Source organism: Oncorhynchus keta, chromosome 19, assembly GCF_023373465.1.
Source record: "Oncorhynchus keta strain PuntledgeMale-10-30-2019 chromosome 19, Oket_V2, whole genome shotgun sequence".
In the NCBI taxonomy this organism is placed as follows: Eukaryota; Metazoa; Chordata; class Actinopteri; order Salmoniformes; family Salmonidae; genus Oncorhynchus; species Oncorhynchus keta.
In genome coordinates, this window is record NC_068439.1 from 68,088,466 (window position 1) to 68,104,026 (window position 15,561).

A 15,561-nucleotide genomic window follows, 5' to 3' on the forward strand; every position below is an offset into this window, starting at 1 on the left:
TAACTTGTAACACAGGCTGTCCAATGTTCAAAACCTGCATTGTGCATTCATATCTTTAAAGAAACCATGCACTTGCAGAATCATTGGTTCAAATAAATCATTTATCATGAAATACCTTAGGAACATTACTTTAGATCACCCACACACAAGATACCGATAGGTTCACTGTGTAGTTGTTCGTACAATCATTAAATATTGTTGTACAAAATATGTGATACATGTTTCATTATGCTACTAATACTAAATACATCACTATAAAAGGACTAGTAGTTAGAATATTACAGACACAGTGGAATCATTGAACAAAATATGAAATGTATTGACGAAATACAATAAAATCACAACATAGGTTTCTTTGAATCAAAGCAAAATGCTAAAATAACAGCTGTTTAAAACAGTGGTGTGCAGAAGGGCATCTCTTAACGTACAACACCGTGAATAATTAATGGATCTCGTTATCCTGAAACTTTCATGATCTAAACATGGAATATTGTTTGTCAGTTTCCATAAAACTATTATGCATTAAGAGTAATGCAACAGTTACTTTGATCAGTTGTATCAATTGATAGTTAGATCATTGTAATGAAATGAATAGATTGTCATCTCAGATGTAATGTGTGAATTGTATTTTGAAATGGTAATACTTTGATGTTTAGTTGTGTCATTTTGAACAGGTGATTTTAGTTCAATGAACAAATTATCTTAGCTTTATGTCTATTGTATCCAAGCATTTGGAAAAACTGTTAGAGTTTTGAAAAATTTGTGTCTAGAGTTTTGAAAAATGACATCAAGGTTCCGAAATTAGTGCCAAAGTGATTGTAAAAAACTGTAACAGAAATAGTGGTCCCACAGATACATGTCTTTAAAGGGTTGAGACCTCAGATACAGTTGGTATTACTAAGACAAGAGACCAGGGGATGATAACAGGATGCAGGGTTCAAAGCAACACTGGTGTAATAAAGCTACATCATCCACATCATAGCCGCACCAGATCCAGATCTTTAGATCGAAGAAATCTTGTATCATAAATAATAACAGTGATATGTTGCTGCTGCAGCCTGTTTCGGTGCTGGTGATGAGCGTATACAAGCCCAACTGTCTTGTTAAGGCAGATTGCTGCCGGATGTTCCACAGACCTCTGTCTCTATCCTGCCAGACATGAAGGACCAAACAGAGATAACACTCTGGATAACGGGACAGTCTGTCTTCCTCTGTGTGAAACCATGTCTGTAGCATTCTGTTTTCAGTGCTGAACTACAAGCATTTCACTACACCCACAGTAACATCTGCTAAATATGTGTATGTGACCAACACAATTTGATTTGAACTAGCTCATGATGGCAGCTACAACTTCATGCTCAAAGGCCTGGTTCTGAACAAAGTTTTAGCCACGTACAGTGAGCTCCAAAAATATTGGGACAGTGACACATCCTTGAAATGACACAACGACTATGAAGTTGAAGTGCAGACTGTGAGCTTTCATTTCATTTGAGGGTATTTTCATCCATTTCTGGTAAACCGTTTAGCAATTACAGCACTTTTTGTACATGTTCCTCCCATTTAAGTATTCACTTATATGTGTATAAAGTACTGAAAGGTTAAGTATTTGGTCCCATATTCCTAGCATATTCCTATTTAACTAGGCAAATCAGCTAAGAACAAATTCTTATTTACAATCACAGCCTACCTGGCCAAACCCGGATAATGCTGGGCCAATTGTGCGCCGCCCTATGGGTTGGATGTGATACAGCCTGGATTCAAACCATGGACTGTAGTGACGCCTCTTGCACTGATATGCAGTGCCTTAGACCTCTGCGCCACTCGGGAGATGACTGTCTGCACTGGAGAACAGAGCAAAAATATCAAAACATTTGTCAAGATTTCAAGAACACAATCAAGGATGTACTGTTCTGCCTTATTATTATTCGACCATGCTGGTCATTTATGAACATTTGAACATCTTGGCCATGTTCTGTTATAATCTCCACCCGGCACAGCCAGAAGAGGACTGGCCACCCCACATAAGCTCTCTCTAATTCTCTCTTTCTTTCTCTCTCTCGGAGGACCTGAGCCCTATGACCATGCCCCAGGACTACCTGACATGATGACTCCTTGCTGTGCCCAGTCCACCTGGCCGTGCTGCTGCTCCAGTTTCAACTGTTCTGCCTCATTATTATTCGACCATGCTGGTCATTTATGAACATTTTAACATCTTGGCCATGTTCTGTTATAATCTCCACCCGGCACAGCCAGAAGAGGACTGGCCACCCCACATAGCCTGGTTCCTCTCTAGGTTTCTTCATAGGTTTTTGCCTTTCTAGGGAGTTTTTCCTAGCCACCGTGCTTCTAAACCTGCATTGCTTGCTGTTTGGGGTTTTAGGCTGGGTTTCTGTACAGCACTTTGAGATATCAGCTGATGTACGAAGGGCTATGTAAATACATTTGATTTGATTTGATTTGAAGGATTACTGTAAAGCTCCAGGAAACTTTGTTTAAGTTTGCTGTACAGTAGATGTATTTTTAACATTTCTGACATCCAATAGTCAGTCAACTGGTTTCCTCTCTGGTGGTTTGAATTCTGGGAGATTCAGCGGAGCACACGTCCTTTGACATTTACGTAACAATTTAGTACATTCTTGTTATGCATTTATTCATTCATTCATTCATTTTTGTCTCATGAATAGAAATGTGATGGTGACCCATCTCACCAGACCTAAGTGGTTTATGAGAGTCGTGCCACTGAGGTTGATACAATACCTCCTCATGCATACACATCATACCAGTAATAATAAGCAAGAGGTGCACCAGTGATAACCAAAAGTGATTAGAATATGATAGGCACCTTTGCTTTGCTCATTCACAGGGATTAGAATGAATACTGCAATGTTCAGTTCCAGAAATGACATGCGCTTACCTGGACCAATTCTGAGAATAAATTCTTATTCCATTTTCATTTCTAAATCACCATTTGGGGATCCAATCAACATCATGGTAATATTTATCATCCTCGCAGTTCTACTACTAGCTTGCTGTTATCCTTTTAATACATTGGCAAAAAGGTTCAAGCATGACTCACAGTCTTGAGGTTACAAGCATAGACTAATTCACATTTTCTTCCATGGATGTTCCCTTGGATCCACTTTACACAGTGAAACACGGGTCTTTGAGAAAATCAAATGAAATCAAATTGTATTTGTCACATTCTCTGAATACAACAGGTGTAGTAGACCTTACCAAGAAATGCTTACTTACAAGCCCTTAACCAACAATGCCGTTCAATAAAGAGTTAAGAAAATATTTACTAAATAAAATAAAATAAAAATAAAAAGTAACACGATAAGAATAAAAATGACAAGTCTATACAGGGGGTACTGGTACCGAGTCTATCACGTTTCAGGTATGACCCAGATGCAGACAGTGTTGAAGAAACAAAAATGTATTTCTAAAACAGGGACAGTCAAACCACAGGTCAAAGGCAGGCAGGGGTCAATAATCCAGAGAGGATGCAAAGGGTTCAAAACGGGCAGGCAGTCTCAGGGTCAGGGCAGGCAGGGGTCAATAATCCAGTTAGGTGGGGTAAGGTACAAAATCGTCAAGCAGGCTCAGGGTCAGGGCAGGCAGAACGTTCAGAACCGGAGAGGACTAGAAAACAGGAACAAGAAACAGGCAGGAGCAGGGGAACAAAATGCTGGTAGGTTTCACGAACATAACGAACTGGCAACAGACAAACAGAGAACACAGGTATAAATACATAGGGGATAATGGGGAAGATGGGAGACACCTGGAGGAGGGTGGAGACAAGCACAAAGACAGGTGACACAGATCAGGGTGTGACAGAGTCAATATGCAGGGTTACAAGTTAGTCAAGTTATTTTGTACATGTAGGTAGGGGTAAAGTGACTATGCATAGATAATAAACAGTGAGTAGCAGCAGTGTAAAAACAAAGGGGGGTGTCAATGTAGATAGTCCGGGTGGTTTGATTAATTGTTCAGCAGTGTTATGGCTTGGGGGTAGAAGCTGTTAAGGAGCCTTTTGGTCCTAGACTTGTCGCTCCAGTACCGCTTGCCATACGGTAGCAGAGAGAACAGTCTATGATTCGAGTGACTGGAGTCTTTGACTATTTTTTGTGCCTTCCTCTGACACCACCTAGAATATAGGTCCTGGATGGTAGGAAGCTTGGCCCTAGTGATGCTTGGCCCCAGTGATGTACACACTACCCTCTGTAGCGCCTTAAGGTCAGATGTCGGGCAGTTGCCATACTATGTTTTGATGCAACCGGCCAGGATGCTCTCGATGGTGCAGCTGTAGAACCTTTTGAGGATCTGGGAACCAATGCCAAATCTTTTCAGTCTCCAGAGGGGGAAAAGGTGTTGTCATGCCCTCTTCACGACTGTCTTAGTGTGTTTGGACCATGATCGTTCGTTGGTGATGTGGACACTAAGGAACTTGAAACTCTTGACCTTCTCCACTACAGCCCCTTTAATGTTAATGGGGCCTGTTCAGCCCGCTTTTTAATGTAGTCCATGATCAGCCCCTTTGTCTTGCTCACATTGAGGGTGAGGTTGTTGTCCTGACACCACACTGCCAGAAAAGGAATCCAATGCATTGTTTCCCTGATTATGAAATTCCAATTGAAAGATAATTTATGTAAAAGAAACAGAACTTTTGTGTACACCCATGTCAACATGAAATATTAATACCATGACAAGATGGCTGACGGTTTTTCTGATTGTTGTCTTGTTTTTCTGTGTTCTCAACACTGTCATCGTCATTACCCTGACTTTGAACATGACATTATATCAGATGCACAATTCAACAAGTAAACAAACACCCAGAGAGATTTCCTGCAACAACAACAACAGACCCCCAACAAATTAGGGATCTCATGTCAGATGTAAACAAAGCAGAAAGTCTTACTTGGAGGGAAAAGCGTGGCTGCCTCAAGTTAAACATAGGAGCACTGTTTCGAAACATTCCATAAGCCATTTGGCAAGTACATTGAGCATATTTAGATTATTTTTCATGGTTTAGTCTCATTTTTTATTTCTACACAGTTGCTCTATGCTTTTAATCACTGGCTCCATATCATAATTGCATTTTGGAAGCTTTTCCCGAAAGAGGGATTTCGCAAACTTCCATTTATTTTCTGCAGCACTACACTTCAACCAATGTAATCTGTGTAATAAATGTAGCCTCCCAATTGTGCCAATGATAAATTGTACCCAGCATATAACACAAGAATGATCACATATTAAGATAAAAATGTGTTCTATAAAAATTTGACACAAATTGCTATAGTGTAAATCCAAATGAATAACGTATTTCCACAGGCACTGCAGACGCAGGGGCCAAAATAAATGTTTTGAGAAACCCATAGAGCCACCTTTTTTATCCTCATCGAAATGATGCTTTTTCATGCTCTGATCAGGTTTCATCAAAATTGCTGCTGTCCAGGTGCGATGGCCTCCACCCTGACCTCCCCACACCTCCTGATGTAGTCAGACATATGAGCCTCTTAGCAGGTGTTCTGTGCTTTGTAGAGTCATCTCTGGCACTGGCCTCCCTATAAATAACGCCCCTCACACCCAACCAAGAACAAATAGCTACCGCACACTGACCTCCCTATAAATAACGCCCCTCACACCCAACCAAGAACAAATAGCTACCGCACACTGACCCAATGGCCCAGGTGATAACTGTTTTCATTTCTTTGGTCAGAACCCTTTAAAACAAGATACAGTTGAGCGTGCTATGCAAAACTACTTGATTAATATGAAAATTAAATCGGAGATGACATTGTGACTTCATCCTTCGACACACACTGCCTGGAGGAAGGTCAGTGTAGAACAACGCTTCAAAAGGTTCTATTTGTCATAAATGACATAAGAATCACACATTGAGATGGATATGCAAAACTGTCATGAGACTCATAATTCTAGGAGTGAACCCTGTTATTTCCTTTGGTTTTGAGGCAATGTTAAGAGAAAATTCCCTGTGAACAAACTTCAAGCAGCCATGAGTTGGTGATGGGGCGAGGCGTGTTTACTTTGCCACTATTTGAAGCCTGTCTCTCACTGTTTGGAAACACATGTCACCTCCCTCCCTCCCAGTCATATATCTCATATTCATGAATGTTCTGTGCACCACTAGGCCTGATGCTGTCGACGTAGCTTTGATCGTCATTTCAAAAGAAAGTTCTGTCTATGCTCCTGCCAGATACTTTGTGTGACTCACAGTGTATTTGCTGTTGTAAACTGTTTGTTTGAGAGCAGTAATAGCAGCACAGTGATCATTGGGAGCGGCAGGTTTGACGGTCCTCAGCATTACGGCTAAGCTTAGGCTTTTGTTTCATTCCCAGCTAATCATGACTGCTAGACGAATATATTACTTAGATCAGCCTGTACCCCATATTTTGATATGGATCAATTGAAATCTAAGAATATTCTTAACATTAAAAAAAATATTGAAAATTGGTTTATTTTCATTCCTTTCATCACCCAGACAAAAAAACTAAACAGTAATGTATTAATATACATTTTACTTTAACATAGTATCTTAATCTTCCATTGATAGGCTACATTGTTGTGTGAATTACAGGGTTTTAAGCACATTGGTAACAAATACCAATAACAAGGCATTTAGCACAAAGAAAAAAACGCAGCAGACTGCTGTTCATGCTCCTAAGTGATTTTGCTGTTACAAAGTTTCATATGTATCATATGGATGCCTAATGAAGACATTGTATCACAAACACCTAGCTCATTGCCATGGTTTTATGATGAAACATAAAAACAAAGAGACCCCACCATCTGCAGTCTGCCAGTATCGTTACAACACTGCCCCTCTTGACCCCAGCAGAAACCCATCGGCCTCCATTCACCGGCTGATCTTTTGAGCGCTGATGCTCCTCCATTGCCAGTAATGATATTGGTTTCTCTCAACACGTCCTTTGAGCGGTGACCCGGTCTCAGGGCTCTTTTGTCACAATCGCTCGATGGAGGAGTATCCCTTTTCCAGTGTGAAGCAGCATCTCTACACAGTGAAAGCCTATCTGAGTACAGAGCCCCAGTAGACCCAGGTGTTCTCTATATAGCCCTCTGCAGTGTTTCTCCTGAGACAAGTGCAGTATGCTTGCTCTTTCTACCAGATGATTAATCTTCTCATTATCAGATATCACACTTAAAGGAGCATTCCTTCCACTGCCATACAGAATGGTGCTTCTGGTGCTGGCGTAGGCTTGGAATCTGTGATCCTTGATAGTGAGTAGCTAATGCTTGGGAATTTGGCAAACATGAATACATTTTACTTAACTAAGTCCCAGATGATTCGGTATAATTTAGATACAAAGTAGATTTTTTGTGGGTACATGAAAAATAAATGAAATGTCATATCAATTTAATTTAATGTACACTGAGTGTACAAAACATTAGGAACACCTATCTAATATTGAGTTGCATCACCTTTTGCCCTGAGAACAGCCTCAATTCGCCAGGGAATGGACTCTACAACGTTTCGAAAGTGTTCCACTGGGACACTGGCCCATGTTGATGCCAGCCAATGCTTCCCACAGTTGTGTCAAGCTCGCTGGATCTCCTATGGGTGGTGGACCATTCTTGATACAAATGGGAAACTGTTGAGCATGCAAAACCCAGCAGCGTTGCAGTGCTTGACACACTTAAACTGGTGTGCCAGACACCTAATACCATACCCCGTTCATAGGCACTTACTGTACCAGTCAAAAGTTTGGGGATACATACTCATTTACTCTTTCTTTTTCCTATTTTCTACATTGTATAATAATATTGAAGACATCAAAACTATGAAATAACATATATGGTGTTAAAAAAAAGTGTAAAAACAAATCTAAATATATTTTATATTTTATATTCTTCAAACTATCCACACTTTAACTTGAAGACAGCTTTGCACACTGTGTACACTGTGCTTTTCCAAGGAGTTCCCACATATGCTGAACACTTGTTGGCTGCTTTTCCTTTACTCTGCGGTCCAACTCAACCAAAGCATCTCAATTGGGTTGAGTTCGGGTAATTATGGATGCCAGGTCATCTGATGCAGCACCATCACTCTCCGTTTCGGTCAAATAGCCCTTACACTGCCTGGAAGTGTGTTTTGGTTCATTGTCCTGTTGAAAAACAAATGATAGTCCCACCAAGCACAAACCAGATAGAATGGCGTATTGCTGCAGAATGTTGTGTTTTAAGTGTGCCTTGAATTCTAAATAAATCACAGACAGTGTTACCAGCAAAGTCCCCCCACACCATAACACCTGCTCCTCCATGCTTCACGGTGGGAACCACACATGCAGAGATCATCCGTTCACCTTCTCCACATCTCACAAAGACACGGCGGTTAGAAGCAACCATGAATCTTGGCCCAAGCAAGTCTCTTCTTCTCATTGGTGTCCTTTAGTCATGGTTTCTTTGCAGCAATTTGACCATGAAAAGGCCTGATTCACGCAGTCTCCTCTGAACAGTTGATGTTGAAATGTGTCTGTTACTTGAACTCTGTGAAGCATATATCTGGGATGCAATTTCTGAGGCTGTTAACTCTAATGAACTTATCCTCTGCAGCAGAGGTAACTCTGGGTCTTCCTTTCCTGTGGCAGTCCTCATGAGAGACAGTTTAATCATAGCGCTTGATGGTTTTCGCAAATGCACTTGAAGAAACTTTCAAAGTTCTTTAAATGTTCCGCATTGACTGACCTTCGTGTCTTAAAGTAATGATGAACTGTCACTTCTCTTTGCGTATTTGAGCTGTTCTTGCCATAATATGGACTTTGTCTTTTACCAAATAGGTCTATCTTCTGTATACCACCCCTACCTTGTCACAACACAACTGATTGGCTCAAACACATTAAGTTTCATTCCTCATGAAGCTGGTTGAGAGAATGCCAAGAGTGTGTAAAGCTGTCATACTATTGTGATTAGTTTACCAGTTTTTTGGTTACTACATGATTCCATATGTGCTATTTCATAGTTTTGATGTCTTCACTACTATTCTACAATGTAGAAAATAGTAAAAATAAAGAAAACCCTCGAATGAGTAGGTGTGTCCAAACGTTTGACTGGTGTTGGGATAAGAATTCTCGTGACAGAATGGCACACATACACAATCCATGTCTCAATTGTCTCAAGGCTTAAAAATCCTTCTTTAACCTGTCTCCTCCCGTTGATCTACACTGATTGAAGTGGATTTAACAAGTGACATCAACAAGGGATCATAGCTTTCACCTGGTCTTCCCAGCCTGGTGCAGGTCTACAATTTTGTTATTGGTGTCCTTTGACAGCTCTTTGGTCTTGGCCATAGTATAGTTTGGAGTGTGACTGTTTGAGGTTGTGGACAGGTGTCTCTTATACTGATAACAAGTTAGGGTTAGGGTTAGGGTTAGGGTTAGGGTTAGGGTTTATTCTACATCATGGAACAAGCATGTGTTCCTAATGTTTTGATTACTCAATGTACAAATTGAAACTGCAATCCTATCAACAGTAGGCAATAAATAATATGCCGCTCATATAACCTGAGCTCTCCCCGGCCAATTCATTTCCCCCAATCTTTCATATGAAGCCGCTGTCAATTTCAGCAACATTGTGCTATCATCTGGCACAAATGCAATATGAAAATGTACTCTGAAAGCTGAAGGGAAATAATTTACTCTAATTTCTAAAGGCTTTTTATGCAGGGTGGCTTGGTTGCGCAATGCTTATTCCTTGGTGCTAATAATATGGAGGAGTGAGCATGGTGTGGACCAAGCAATCCATTCCAACAGGGAGAAGAGGGGATTGGCTGAGTTGAGTATTGAGGGCCAGGGATTGAGATATCATTGTAGTCGTCTTCATGTTCAAGATGCTACAGTAGGTTGAAATCTAGTGACATACAAACAGGCCCTACCCGACCTAACTCAATATATGATGTCGGGCTCGGGTCGCGTAGCAGAGCTCTAGTTGTTACCAGTAGGCTACAGTTGATTATAAACTGGGTGGTTCGAGTCCTGAATGCTGATTGGCTGACAGCCATCAGACCGTATACCACGGGTATGACAAAACATATTTTTACTGCTCTAATTACATTGGTGAACAGTTTATAATAGCAATAAGGCACCTCGGGGGGTTGTGGTATATGTCCAATATAAAACGGCTAAGGGCTGTATCCAGGCACTCCACGTTGCGGCATGCATAAGAACAGCCCTTACCACCCCCACCCCCCCCTACTTTGTCCCTCTTTTCAATGCTTTTGTGTCAATTATTTTTATTAAACCAAATCAAAAGTTCTGGGGCAAATGCCTGCTCGCCACACATTTGAGGAGGGTCTGCTGTGCTGATCTCTGCAACATGGATAGATGGAAATTACCACACAACGTTACAAATTAAGAAACATATTCTATATGTATGATCTAACATCTCAAAATGTTTAGATAGAATCTCAAAATATTTTTATAGAATCTCTAAATATTTTAATAGATTCCATATATTTGGGGAAATTGTAGGTAAATTAAAACATTTCAAACATAGTTTTAAGAATATGGCTGTAGGTGATCATATGTGATCTTCAATTCTCCAGTCTTTCAATGTTGATCAAGAAGTTTTGGGATGACAACTACCTGTTGAAAAAGAGGTTGATCAACTGTACAGTTTATCTAGAGAACCTCATTGGAATCAATTGTATCTGATCATGAATGTCTTTGCTATCACAAATCACATCCTACTTTTCTCTCTCTCTCTCTCTCTCTCTCTCTCTCTCTCTCTCTCTCTCTCTCTCTCTCTCTCTCTCTCTCTGTGCAACATCCTCCCTTAAAAAAAAAGATGCTTATCATTTGAAATCTCATTGTGGAATGAAGTAAAGGGTTTGCCCTGCGGGTCCTGACAGAGATCATTGCAGCATGGTCGGTATTTTTCATGCTGCGGGTGGGAGCGGGCGGTCAGACAGATGATTTTGCAATAAAAACATTTTTGCACATTTGATATTGCCTACTGGGCACACAATTGCTGGGACCATGGCTGGCAAGTGAGCTTCATCACATACACCTAAAATAACATTGCGGGACTGCAGTTGGGTTTGTGACCAGTTCTTGCGGTAAAAAAATCCAATCAAATTTTATTGGTCACAAACACATGGTTAGCAGATGTTAATGCGAGTGTAGCAAAATGCTTGTGCTTCTAGTTCCGACAGTGCAGTAATATCTAACAAGTAATCTAACAATTCCCCAACAACAACCTAATAAACACAAATCTAAAGGGAGGAATAATAATATGTACATATAAATATATGGATGAGAGGCATAGGCATGGTACAATAGATGGTATAAGGTACAGTATATGCTGTCATATGAGATGAGTAATGTAAGATATGTGAACATTATTAAAGTGGAATTGTTTAAGTGACTAGTAATCCATTTATTAATGTGACCAGTGATATGAGTCTCTATGTAGGCAGCAGCCTCTCTGAGTTAGTGATTGCTGTTTAGCAGTCGGATGGCCTTGAGATATAATCTGTTTTTCAGTCTCTCCGTCCAAGCTTTGATGCACCTGTACTGACCTCGCCTTCTGGATGGTAGTGGGGTGAACAGGCAATAGCACTTGGGTGGTTGTTGTCCTTGATGATCTTTTTGGCCACATCAGGTGATCTTGGTGTCTTGGAGGGCAGGTAGTTTGCCCCCGGTGATGCGTTGTGAAGACCGCACCACCCCCATTCCAGGCTGTGATACAGCCCGACAGGATGCTCTCGATTGTGCATCTGCAAAAGTTTGTGAGGGTTTTAGGTGACAAGCCAAATTTCTTCAGCCTCCTGACATTGAAGATGCGCTGTTGCACCTTCTTCTCCACACTGTCCATGTGGGTGGACCATTTCAGTTTGTCTGTGATGTGTATCCCAAGGAATTTAAAACTTTCCACCTTCTCCACTACTGTCCCTTTGATGTGGATAGGGGGGTGCTCCCTCTGCTGTTTCCTGTAGTCCATAATCATCTCCTTTGTTTTGTTGACGTTGGGTGAGAGGTTGTTTTCCTGACACCACACTCCGAGTGCCCTCACCTCCTCCCTGTAGGCTGTCTCATCATTCTTGGTAATCAAGCCCACTACTGTTGTCATCTGAAAACTTGATGATTGAGTTGGAGGCGTGCATGGTCACGCAGTCATGGGTGAACAGGGAGTACAGGAGGGGGCTGAAGACACACCCTTGTGGGTCCCCAGTGTTGAGGGTCAGCGAAGTAGTGATGTTGTTTCCTACCTTCACCACCTGGGGGCGGCCCGTCAAAAAGTCCAGGATCCAATTGCACAGGGCCAGGTTGAGACCCAGGGCCTCCAGCTTAATGGTGAGCTTGGAGGATGATGTTGAATGCTGAGCTCTCGTCAAATCAAATCAAATGTATTCATATAGCCCTTCGTACATCAGCTGATATCTCAAAGTGCTGTACAGAAACCCAGCGTAATACCCCAAACAGCAAGCAATGCAGGTGTAGAAGCACGGTGGCTAGGAAAAACTCCCTAGAAAGGCCAAAACCTAGGAAGAAACCTAGAGAGGAACCAGGCTATGTGGGGTGGCCAGTCCTCTTCTGGCTGTGCCGGGTGGAGATTATAACAGAACATGGCCAAGATGTTCAAATGTTCTTAAATTCACACAGGAAACCCGGATAGGACAGGAGAAGTACTCCAGATATAACAAACTGACCCTAGCCCCCCGACACATAAACTACTGCAGCATAAATACTGGAGGCTGAGACAGGAGGGGTCAGGAGACACTGTGGCCCCATCCGATGACACCCCCGGACAGGGCCAAACAGGAAGGATATAACCCCACCCACTTTGCCAAAGCACAGCCCCCACAACACTAGAAGGATATCTTCAACCACCAACTTACCATCCTGAGACAAGGCCGAGTATAGCCCACAAAGATCTCCGCCACGGCACAACCCAAGGGGGGTGGGGCGCCAACCCAGCCAGGAAGATCACACCAGTGACTCAACCCACTCAAGTGATGCACCCCTCCTAGGGACGGTATGAAAGAGCCCTAGTAAGCCAGTGACTCAGCCCCTGTAATAGGATTATAGGCAGAGAATCCCAGTGGAAAGAGGGGAACCTAGCCAGGCAAGGGCGGTTCGTTGCTCCAGAGCCTTTCCGTTCACCTTCACACTCCTGGGCCAGACTACACTCAATCATATGACCCACTGAAGAGATGAGTCTTCAGTAAAGACTTAAAGGTTGAGACCGAGTTTGCGTCTCTCACATGGGTAGGCAGACCATTCCATAAAAATGGAGCTCTATAGGAGAAAGCCCTGCCTCCAGCTGTTTGCTTAGAAATTCTAGGGACAATTAGGAGGCCTGCGTCTTGTGACCGTAGCATATGTGTAGGTATGTACAGCAGGACCAAATCAGAGAGATAGGTAGGAGCAAGCCCATGTAATGCTTTGTAGGTTAACAGTAAAACCTTGAAATCAGCCCTTGCCTTGACAGGAAGCCAGTGTAGGGAGGCTAGCACTGGAGTAATATGATCAAATTATTTGGTTCTAGTCAGGATTCTAGCAGCCGTATTTAGCACTAACTGAAGTTTATTTAGTGCTTTATCCGGGTAGCCGGAAAGTAGAGCATTGCAGTAGTGTAACCTAGAAGTGACAAACGCATGGATTAATTTTTCTGCATCATTTTTGGACAGAAAGTTTCTGATTTTTGCAATGTTATGTAGATGGAAAAAGCTTTCCTTGAAACAGTCTTGATATGTTCGTCCAAAGAGAGATCAGGGCCCAGAGTAACACCAAGGTCAACACAAAGATACATCTGCTGTGTAACCCCAATCTGTGATATCCATCTCATATCATATTGATTACTACAGTATGGTACAGGTTTTACTATACATGGACTGAGTGTAAAAGGTCAACCTGTAACATTCTCAGTCTAGTCAGTGACACATTTTCCAGCCACATTTCAAGTATCCACACAACACATTCTCAGGGAAACCTGGTGTAGCCTATTGCATTGACGAACCAGATTGCTCTTTCCCCCTTGTTTACTTGTGTGTCTAATTACTGTATTTCCAGGCCATGCGTCATGAAAGGTTGACCCAGTGCTAAAAGACCGCATGTGCACGCATGTTGATTTTGTCCACCCACAACCAATGTGATCAGGACACACAGGTTTTCAATATCAAAATGAACTCTGAACCAACTATATTAATTTTGGACAGGTCAAAAAGGAAACATTCATGACAATTTAACTAGCTAGCTTGCTGTTGCTAGCTCCTTTGTCCTGGGACATAAACATTGGCTTGTTATTTTACCTGAAATGCACAAGGTCCTCTACTCCGACAATTAATGCACAGATAAAAGGGTAAACCAAGTTAATTTCTAGAAATCTCTCGTCCTTCAGGCTTCTTCTTCTTTTGACTTTCTATGGCGGTTGGCAACCAACTTTAAGGTGCATTACCAAGACCTACTGGACTGGAGTGTGGACCTCAGTTCATCTTTCAATCACCCATGTGGGTATATGCTCCTAAAAACCATTGAGGAGATGGGAGAGGCAAGACTTGCAGCGCTTCAAAGATCACAAATAGAACCAAGTTCTATTTTAGCACCTGGCTATGCAGACGCTCATTGATGCATGCAAGCAGTGTGGGTGCATTTACGTAATGACATGTATGCGTATCGAAGTGCGCGATGTGGTCAGAATGTAAGCCTCGTTCGGCTAAAACACAGAGGTCTCTAATTGGTCCTGGCAGGACACAGGCTGTCAGAGCTAACGATGTCGACTATTAGCACTGGTGGGACGTGGCCAAAGTCTCAAAGGAAGAATGAAGTGGCATTCCCTAACTTGGAAGACAGATGCCTTTCCAAGGAGCATCAGAGTGCTTACACTCCTGCTGTTCTGTTACTCAGTTTACAGCACAGTTCTGTTACTCCGAATACAGCACAGTTCTGTTACTCAGCGTAAAGCACAGTTCTGTTCCCCAGCGTAAAGCACAGTTTTGTTACTCAGCTTACAGCACAGTTCTGTTACTCCGAATGCAGCACAGTTCTGTTAGTCAGCGTACAGTACAGTAGGAGGGACCACCTTATGACACACGCAGGCGCATACGCATGTACACATGCCACAGACACACATTTAAACACAAAAACCTGAATTTTTAATGCATGTATTCACTCACCCACACTTGCTGACAAACATCACTCACCCACACATTCTGACAAACATCCACACGCTGTTCTACCTTGGGAAAAGTGAGTGAAAGACAACATTTAATAGAAGCCATAGACATCCCTGATTCCTCTTGGATTTCAGAATGTCCCGGATGGATCTCTCTCTCCAAGTGATCATTTGTAAAGGCATGTGGCAGCGGCACTTGCAGATGTTGAATCTTAATTTGAGCCAGTTTGATACAGCAGGAAAATAATCCTGCAGGAACAGGAAATGTGAATTATTACGTTGATTATAATGAATGGACATACTTGCAGGGGTTGCAGGAAAGATCTCCTACAACAGGGTGATCAAATTAAGATCCTGCATCTGTGTATAGATACATATCCCAATAGTATATTTGATACCATACATTTAGTG